Source organism: Choloepus didactylus, chromosome 1 (genome assembly GCF_015220235.1).
Source record: "Choloepus didactylus isolate mChoDid1 chromosome 1, mChoDid1.pri, whole genome shotgun sequence".
Taxonomy (NCBI): Eukaryota; Metazoa; Chordata; class Mammalia; order Pilosa; family Megalonychidae; genus Choloepus; species Choloepus didactylus.
Window position 1 is genome coordinate 22,328,624 of NC_051307.1, and position 10,181 is coordinate 22,338,804.

Below are 10,181 nucleotides of genomic sequence, written 5' to 3' on the forward strand. Positions count from 1 at the left end.
TAAGCAAAGACTCTGATTTTTAATGTTCCTCTTGAACAGCTGAAGACACAGGGAATGGGGACTTAGAACTAGTTCATTGTGCTTTAACACAAGGAAGAAGTCATTAAAATCCAGAAGGACACAGTACATAGAAGGGATCTGCTAACTGATCTGTCAGGTTTTCAGCTACTTGGTGATTTGAATTGTCTGCAATGGGATTATCCATTCTTATCGTCACATTCTTGAATTATGAAGATTCCTTAAATGTTTTTTTGCTTCCAGTTCAGTCAGGAGGGAGGAGAAGTTATTTTCCTCCTTGTTTTATAGTAATTTGGTGGGGAGAGGTGCAGAGGGAGAACGGGAGGAAGCTACAGGGAGAATATACTGCCTCACCAAAATGAAGGAGAACTTTCAAAGTGGAGGGTAAACAAACTAATTTTCTAGTTGATGTAGTGCTGAAACTCTGACTCAGGAGTGGGCAATGCAGAGCATGAATGGGTAAATGATTTTTTTTATTTAATCAATAAATTGCAATTGATCAATTGAGTATAAGTCACATTAGTTATCGCAGGTAGAGAATTTTTTGCCAGGAACACATTGCCCTTTGTGAGATTAATTCATACCATAAGATAATTATACAGCATCTCTCAACTATAAGGAGCTTTACAAAATACAATACAAAGATGAAACAGAGCAGAGGCTGTCTTCAGAAAATTGTGCAGTGAGGAAAGGAGATAAGGCATTTGGCATATTAATAGAAGGAGCTATGTTCCATAAGAGATTGTCACACTGCATCAAGCAAGCATTACAGAATAGCAGAGGACCAAGAGGTTATTTCCAAATTAAAGGTTATAATGAAAGACCTCATAGAAATAACAGCATTTAGCATTTCAGATATGGCATGAAGTGCAGTACAATTTGAACATTCAGAGATAAGAGGGAGAACATTCCATATTTTAAAAATCATGGAAATCCATGGTATTTAATCAGAAATGTTCAGGTTTGGTTCAACCCAAAAATGACAGAATCAAAATATCCAGGACTTGAATATAGATGTACACATTTTGAAAAGCTCCACATGTAAATCTAAGACAAATTCTGGGTTAATAACCATGAGTCAGAAAGAGATATGGCAGTGGGTATCTGGAGACTGATGCCAGGGAAACCAACCCAATCTCCCTTATATAGTTTGTATGGTTGATTTCAGCAGCTTAAATAGGCTGCCCCAAAACATCCTGCTTAATTCTATACACATGGACTACACAGCACAATTTGCAGTCATTGCAAGTCTGGCTCCTGATTTCCATGGAGAAGTGATTTGGAGAAAATGAACCTGGTAACAAGGTAGGATGGTTTGCAAAGGCAAAGCATGAGAAGAAGGGAAGGAGTAATTAGTCTCTACTTTTATAGTGTTGGCAAGTCATCTGCTATGAATAATAAACTTTTGTGGTAAAAGGAGAAATGCAAGAATTATCTGAATGTTTGAAAGTAAACCCTATAGGACCTATCCACTGATTAGATTTACAGAACTAGAGTGGGGAATGGGAGGGTGTAGGGGAGAAGATAAAAGTCAAATGTCATTTTGAGGGTAGAAAGAAATTAATAATATAGATGGAAGTAATCATAAGGGAGAAAAGAAGAGAAATTTATTTTTTTTGTTAATTGTTCAAACTTTTATTTTAATGCACAATATGAGAAATCAACTGATTTTTTTTGGAAAACAAAACAGCAAATAAATTAGACCCATGTTAAAATACAAAGGTCCAGAAACTTAAGGCTATAACAGCCTCAGATAAACTTTGATTCCACCATCTTCTTTAAGAGGTGGAAACTTCCCAAAATACCTTTGCTATGAACTAACTGGTCCAGATGCAACATACAGAATGCAAAACAGAGGGGTGGTGATCGGGGACATGTTTCCTTGGTGCTGCTTTGATAATGTTATCCACACATAGAATCACCTCTGCTGCTTCAGCTGCACTCAACAAAACTTGTTGCTTGACTTGGAAACTTTCTCCTATATCCAGGACCACCCTATCTCCAAGAGTACCTTCCTTCATACCCAGTCCAGCAGTTATTTTGCCTTCACTGTGGGCAGCTAGAAGCTGTGCTGCCAGATCAGTACTGTCATAACTGCATTGTCAGCTATGATGGTTGGCAACATTCTCAGTGTTTTGGCAGAAGACTCCACTGCAGCAGCTTATTTGCCTGGAGTTCTACTGGCAAGCTTTCTACCAGTGTGAGCCGTCAGCATCTCAGAACAGCCTCCTCCATACACTGTTCTAGAATCCTTTACAGTTTGGATAAGAACAAAAAGAGCATCATGTAAAGATCTTTCTGCTTCATCTGAAATTTGCTGAGTGCACCACATAGAACAGTGGTGCAAGTCTTACCAAGGGCTACCCCAGAAAAGTGAATGGGTTTGTTATCTCTAATCATGACTTCCTCAATAAGCTTGCAACTTCCAAGCTTTACTAGCTCTGGGTGATGAAAGGTAGAGGCAATGCCACCACCTGTGATAAGAGCTAGATGTTCCACACCTGTAAAATCTGCAAGCTCAATAACCATGACACCTGCAGCACCAGAGAGCTGTGCCTGTGTAGGGTAATTATGAATTAAATGCCTGTAAATAGAATATATGAAAGCATTATGTCCCAAACTGACAATTCACAAGACAAAATGCAGTAGACTAAAAAAACATGGAAACATTCTGACCTCACCAGTTATCAAAAAATGCAAATTAGAATGAGATAACCATTTCTTACTATACAATTATAACTTACAAATCATAATACTAGTGCATTTATGCTAGCATTGAAAACAGGTTTTTTTTTTTTTTTAATATTGCTACTGATAATACAAATTGACCCTAAAATTCTAAAAGGCAATTTAGCAGTAAGGCACAAAAAACTTTATCAAACTTCATATGTTTTAAAGTCTGCTCTTAGGTGACTAAAGCAAGAAAATTAATTTAATATTCAAAAACTGAATGAAGACCAAATATATACAGAATTTTGGCATATAACAAAACCTGCCAATGACTTAAATTTCCACTAGGAGTGTATTTATGTAAATCACAATATGCTGATTAAGTTAAGGAAAAGCTGCAATTTTAGGTAAAAATTTGTGCTGTTAAGTGAAAAAGCAAGTTATAAAAGAACAATAAAGTAAAAAACAAGCTGAAACACCACACACACACACACACACACACACACACACACACAAAGGTCAACATGATAAAGTAGGAATTTCTGGTAAGTCAGACGTCAGAGCCTGTTCCTTCTTTATACTTTACTATCATCCAAAATGAGCAGATCTTACTTTTACAATAGGAGTATAAAGGACTTTTTCTAAAACTTTGTAACTTGAGAAATATGTATTATCAGATTCACAGATCATGTCAAAGTTTAGAAACTTACTTTTAAAAAGCCCTCAAACATTTGGCCTAAAACATTTATTTTTCCTCAAGCATTTGTACTCTTTTTTGATTTCCCCAAAGTTAACTACTGCCACTGCACTCAAAGTGCTGTGTGCCTAGTGTTTTCACTATTCAAAATAATTCACAAATGCTTCAGATGCTGAAAATGAAGTGCACATTTTTTTTCATACAAATTAAAGATAAGCCCCGGAACTACTAATATGTGTCATCTCTTCATTCTTGTTTCACTCCCATGCACTCAGCTTTTTATTATTTCCAACTCCTGTCACTGGTATGGAATTAAATCTCTACTCCAAATATATATGGCCAAATCAGAAAACTGTTATTGTTAACATAAGAAAGGGAAGGTGCATTAAAATAAATCACTGAAATTATTGGAATACAAATGCCTTGCTGTGCAACTATATTTATATTTGAAATTAAAAAACAGCAGTTCCTAAATATCAAATTCAATATAAGATAATTCCCTAAGTCCTCATAGAAAGAAAACCCTTACTATTACAAATATTGTCAGCACAAGCAAAGACAGACAAGCAATTTAATTTTGACAAGTTGTTAGAAAAGTCTAATGGCGTTATTCATTGCCTGGAGTTTGTCTATAAGGAAATAGGAGTGTTTATTCTATGTTTATTATGTTTGCTATGTCAATTATGCTAACACATCTAGGTAATTTGGATGACCAATATTTGTAAGGGAGCGTTGGCTTGCAAATGAATATAAAATAAAAATTAAGCAAATTGGCAGAGAGTTGAAATTTTGACTCAGAAAGTTGACTTACAATTTTTCACTGTGGATATGCTTAATTTCATAAACTGAAACATCCCCACAAGTCCGTGGGTTTTCCAGTTTTCCAGATGGTTTTGCAGACATTGGAAAAAAACAAGATTGAAGAAAATGTGCCAAAACCAAATATAGGTCTTGAAAAAATTTATATGAATGGATGCAGGAATTTAAACACAGAAGTGTAAACAATGATGAGTAAGATTTGAGCACTTATATTTGATAGAATAATAGTTTAGTGAAAAAATAGCTGTATTTTCCATTTTGTCTGTTGGAAAGAATATCTACACATCTGAACAATCAAATAAAAACACTAAATATTAGGTATTTATTTAAAATGCATTTTATTAACCAGGTAATTTTAGATAGAGGTAAGGTCATTGAAAAACAATAGTAGTTATTTATGGCAAAATAACAGATAGTGAATAGCAAGATTATCACTTTTAAGCTGGCCTGCTTTTGATATCCTAGTTAGTATGTGATTAAATTATGTATCGTACAAAAATTTCTAACAGAATACTAGCTCCCCTTTATATGTTATTTTTTTCTTCATTCCTATGATACCCAGTTTAAATCTGGAGACTGCAGTATACTCAGTCAGAATGCAAAAATAAAGTTTCTGCAAAGTTTATAATGTTAAATTTTCATAAATATGTTTTGGGGGAGTAAAGAGTAAATATCTCACAGACTGCAATACTTTATTAACCACCAACAATTTAAACCTTTGAGCAACAAATAGCAACATAAAAATCTATAAACTCTTTTCATCTTTTTCTGGAGGAAAAATGTTCTATAAATTAAAAAAAGAATAATATATAGTGATTTCATTTGTAAATAATGCAAATTGATTCCATTAATATTTGTATTTAATATTTTATAGAAAAGAAATTTAAACTTGTGAAACTTATACTACATTTAGAAATCAGATGTTTACATTTTTCTCAGGTATTACTGACTACTAAACAGCCCTTCTGTCTATCAATTTCACATTTTTTGGAACTAAGCTTACCTCTAAAGAAGGATAATTTGTAAATCAATGTGATTTATATGCATATTATAAATTACATATGTGTACATATATGTATACACACATATGCACACTCTGAAAATCAAAGCAGAGTAGGAGTGTTTCAGATAAAGGATGAAAAATAATGTCATGTTCCTTCCCTTTTTTCCTTTTGCAAAATGAAATCTTAATATTGAAAATCTGAGACCTAAATATGAATAAAGAAATTAAAACAAATTATTTTAACTTCTTCCTTTCTATGCTTCTTGTATTTGGTAGTACTTATTGTTCAGATTCTCCTCTACTTCACTAATTAGTGCCATTTATTATTTCAAAAGTTAAATGTTACCTGGACTCTTACAATTTTTAGACATAAGCTAAATAATGCTACAAACACATAACTTGTTTCTTTCTCTTTTTTCAATATATTCTCCCTAATGGTCAGAAAGTGTATCACAGTATAACATCTTCTCATTGCTGAGTTATGAGATACAGGGCATCTAATTTTCATGCATTAGTCTTCCATCACTGTGATCTTCCTTTCTAAGACATTACACATTGCCCGAATAAATTTCCTTGAGTTTCCTTCATAAAACAAAATAATCCTTCTAGTGGTAATTTTTTAACTTATTTATTCTAATAAATATGGTATCCTATGATAGCATTGTGTTTATTTAGTCAAGGTTATCATGTTAGTTGAGTAATTCTACTCAACCAGTAGTGGCCAAACCTTTATGAGCACAATATTAAGAATAATATGGTCATTCCTACCATCAGTACATGGGCAAAAGATTCTGGTGGACAAAAGTGTGTCAACACTAAACTATGCTTAGGGTTCCTCTACCTCCTCCTCTCCAACTTTCCATCCCCATATAAGGGATCATGAACATCAAACCCATTTGCCTTGTACTGTCAACAGGGGCAAACCATAAGGTCATTTTCTCCAGAGCAGTAGGCAGAAACATGCAGAGCTCGGTATCATAATCACTACAGGCCTAATGTCCAGGTTGCATATAATTTATATTAGGAAAGAGTGTCTAGTCTTCTTCTAAGGACTATTGCAACTAATACATCATTCTGATTTTCTTCCTCTCATCATTTATCTATACCCACCATACTATCATCAACTTGATCCTTTTGATACTTCCTTGGGCTTTACCCATTCTGTCACTGCCCTCCTTTCTCCAATTTCTTCCACTCATTCCTGCAGAAATCTGACTCTAAAAAGCAAACTCATGGGGCTCAAACAGTACATTGTTTTCCCTTCACCTCTTTTGTGTAACTGAAACATAGATCTGTCCACTAAAGGCATGAGGAAGTTCATAGTTTTCATTTAGAGTTTCGTAGTACTCCTAGATCCATGCCCTTCATAGGCAGAAAGTGAAGTCTGGATGCTTCTTGCTACCAATGCTAGTTCTAGACCATTCCATTCCCTCTCTCAAGAAAATTAAACAAAGAAATCTAAAGTAGTTTCTCTGAAACTTATACCAACCCGTAACACTATTGAACCATCCAGTACCCCTCCTAGGATATTTCATCTACTGGCTTCCTGGATCTTTCCTTCATTCATTTTTCCTCCACACTGACTCCAACCTTGACCTTAAGGAATACCAATTTCTCTTTACATGATGGACCTAAGACCCAGGGTTTGTAGTTTCTTGACCCCTCATTCTTAAAAACCTCCATTCAGCCATAGCCTCTGACTCCTTCAGTTGTACCCTGGTTTTTGTCACTAATGATGCTCTGTCTCCAAACCTACCACATTCTAATCACAACCTGCTTTCTTTCTTTCCAACTTGCCACCTCATTTATGCCCACCACATCAAGACCTTTGGTCATTTACAGCTCTACCCCTATTTATCAGCCCTCCTTTTCTTACTTCCCTCTTTATCATTTCAATCACTCCATTGCCAGCATCAAAACATAAACTACTTAAAGTTCTGTGTTTGGTAGACCTTCTGCAAAAACTTCAGTATTTCAGTTTCCCTATGTACCTCATATTTATGTATTGTCATGTCATATTTCCAGCTGGATATCTCACTTTAAATTTATCATAGGCAAAACTGAATTACAAGCCTACTTCCTAAAACTTGTCCTCTTCCAGTGTCTCCAACGAAACGTGTCACCCTTCTCACAGTTTCTTATGCCAAAATCTAATCTGAGACTAGTTCATGGACACTCCATCTGTTTCTCTCTCTGTATTCAATGACCTCCTTTTATTGATCTAACCATCTTCAGGACTTACTCGTATCTTTCCATCATTATTCATCTAACCCACTGCAGTGTTCTAGTTGGTTTCTCTCATGTATCTTCTTTCAAGCCATACTTACATACTCAAGCCCGAGTGAGATTTTTAAAAATCAAAGCCTCATTATGTAATACCCCTGTTTAAAACTCTATTTGTTTCCTATACTGCTTAAAGTCCAAAATTCTCAACTTTTCTCAAATACTTTATAATCTAGCCCCTGCTTACTTCTCTTCCTTCATTTTATACTGCTTTCCTCTCACTTTCAGGTTCCAGACCCAATGACATTTTTCAGTTATTTATCACATTCCATTTATATGACTCATAAATCGTATTCCTTCTGTCAACCACATACTGCTTTACTCCTCAGCCTAGATAAGTACAATTTCTTCTTCAAGTCTTGAGTTAAATTTCTTTACTCTTGAGAACAGTTGTTGTTATAATCCAACCCCCAACTAAGAGGCTTACTGCAACAAACATTCATTTCTCATTCACAATACATATTGGTGGCTGTAGATTAGCTGTATCTGCTGTGGTGCTTTTCAGCTCTGTTTGATTTTGTTCCATGGAAATTCTTATTCTAGGACCCAGGCTAAAGGAACAAACTCTATTGGGACATACCATACTCAACAGCCGAAGAAAAGAGCAAGAGAGCTGGTGAAAACTGATGGTGCCTCTTAAAGCTCTCCTGGGATATATCAACTTTTATGTCCACTCATGTGCCATTGGCCAAAGCATACTACATTGCTAAACCCAAATTCAGTAGGAAGAGGACAGACAGTCCTTCCTCAGGTCATAAAACAAGTCACATGACTATGCATGGTGATATATAATTCTCTTACAAAGAAAGGAGCTATAAAAATTTGTGAAAAATACACTCTTCCACAACACTGTCCCTGTCTCATAAGAATATGTCAGATTAAATTGATAGATGATGTCATAAATACTGGTATGTTCCTTTTATGTCACCTATTGAAATCAAGTTAAGTGACATGGTTCTTTGCGTGTGGTATGTATTGTAATATAATTCTTCATTTCTTTTTTACTTCGTTTGTGGTATTATGACTCAATACAAAAATTCATATTTTATGTAGTAAATTGTGTTATGCTTTTGCAGTTTCTTGATTTGTATCATACCTAGACTGGGTTTTCTGACCTTGACATTTTAAGTCTGCCATACTTCCATTAGTACCATTATCTCTCTTCTTTTCTTTATTTAAATATTTGCCTTAACTGGAATTATTTTGATGTAAAAATTGAGTTTGATGGTTGTAGGTATATGAAATCTTGGAGAAGGCAAAGCTATAGAGACAGCAAAAAGATCATTGGCTGTCAAGAATTTTGGGCAGGGTGGGGGAGGGAGGAAGGGTTGGACAGTTGGAGCACAAAGTTTTATTTAGAGCAATGAAACTTTTCTGTGTGGTACTTGACATTTGTGAAAACCCACAGAACTGTACAACACCGAGTGAACCCTAATATAAACTGTACACTTTAGTTAATAACAATGTATCAATATCAGCTCATCATTTTATTTGTAACAAATGTACCAAACTAATGGAAGATGTTGATAATGGGAGAAACTTGCACAGGGGAAGGTTCAGGAGTGAGTATATGGGAATTCTCCATACTTTCTGCTCACTTTTCTGTAAATCTAAAATAGCTCTAAAAATAAAGTCTGTTAATTTTTTTTTTAAATTAAGTTTAAATCCCTATTCTGTTTCATTGTTCTGTCTATGTGTTCATGTACTTTTTTATCATTGTAGTTTTATTTATTCACGTCTTGTAGGGCTAGGCCCCTTTGATTGTCTTTGTCAGAATGTTTTTAACTATACTTGTATATTTATTTTTCTATATGAACTTTAGAATCAGTTTGTCTAGTTCAAAATTCTCTTTGTATTTTACCTGGATTATATTAAATTTAGAAATTTATTTGGTAATAATTGAAATCTGTAGTATAAGGTCTTCCTGTCTATGACAGATACAATTTCTCTTTCTAAAGTCTTGTTTTGAGACTTCAATAGTTTTCTAATATTTTTTATCATGTTAGTCCATCACGTTACTTGTTAATTTTGTAACTAGATGTTCTTTCATTATTTTTATATTTTTAATTTGTTATTTTTTCTATATATTTTTTATAATAATGCTCTATTCTGCCATGTTATAGAAGGCTACTGTTCTAGTTTGCTAATGCTGCCAGAATGCAAAACACCAGAGATGGATTGGCTTTTATAAAAGGGGGTTTATTTGGTTACACAGTTACAGTTTAAGGCCATAAAGTGTCCAGGGTAGCACATCAGCAATTGGGTACCTTCACTGGAGGATGGCCAATGGTGTCTGCAAAACCTTCGTTAGCTGGGAAGGCACGTGGCTCATATCTGCTCCAAAGTTCTGGTTTCAAAATGGCTTTCTCCCAGGACGTTCCTCTCTAGGCTGCAGTTCCTCAAAAATGTCGCTCTTAGTCGCACTTGAGGTATTTGTCCTCTCTTAGCTTCTCCGGAGCAAGAGTCTGCTTTCAATGGCCGTCTTCAAACTGCCTCCCGTCTTCAGCTCCTGTGCTTTCTTCAAAGTGTCCCTCTTGGCTGTAGCTCCTCTTCAAAATGTCACTCTCAGCTGCACTGAGTTCCTTCTGTTTGTCAGTTCATTTATATGGCTCCAGTGATTTAATTGAGACCCACCCTGAATGGGTGGGGTGACACCTCCATGGAAATTATCCAGTCAGAGTCATCACCTAC

General features: G+C 35.1%; 1 pseudogene; it reads right to left on the minus strand.

Annotated features, from left to right (window-relative positions):
* Positions 1–1,835: 1,835 nt before the first annotated feature.
* On the minus strand, positions 1,836–4,288 carry LOC119504985 (annotated as a pseudogene).
* Positions 4,289–10,181: the final 5,893 nt, after the last annotated feature.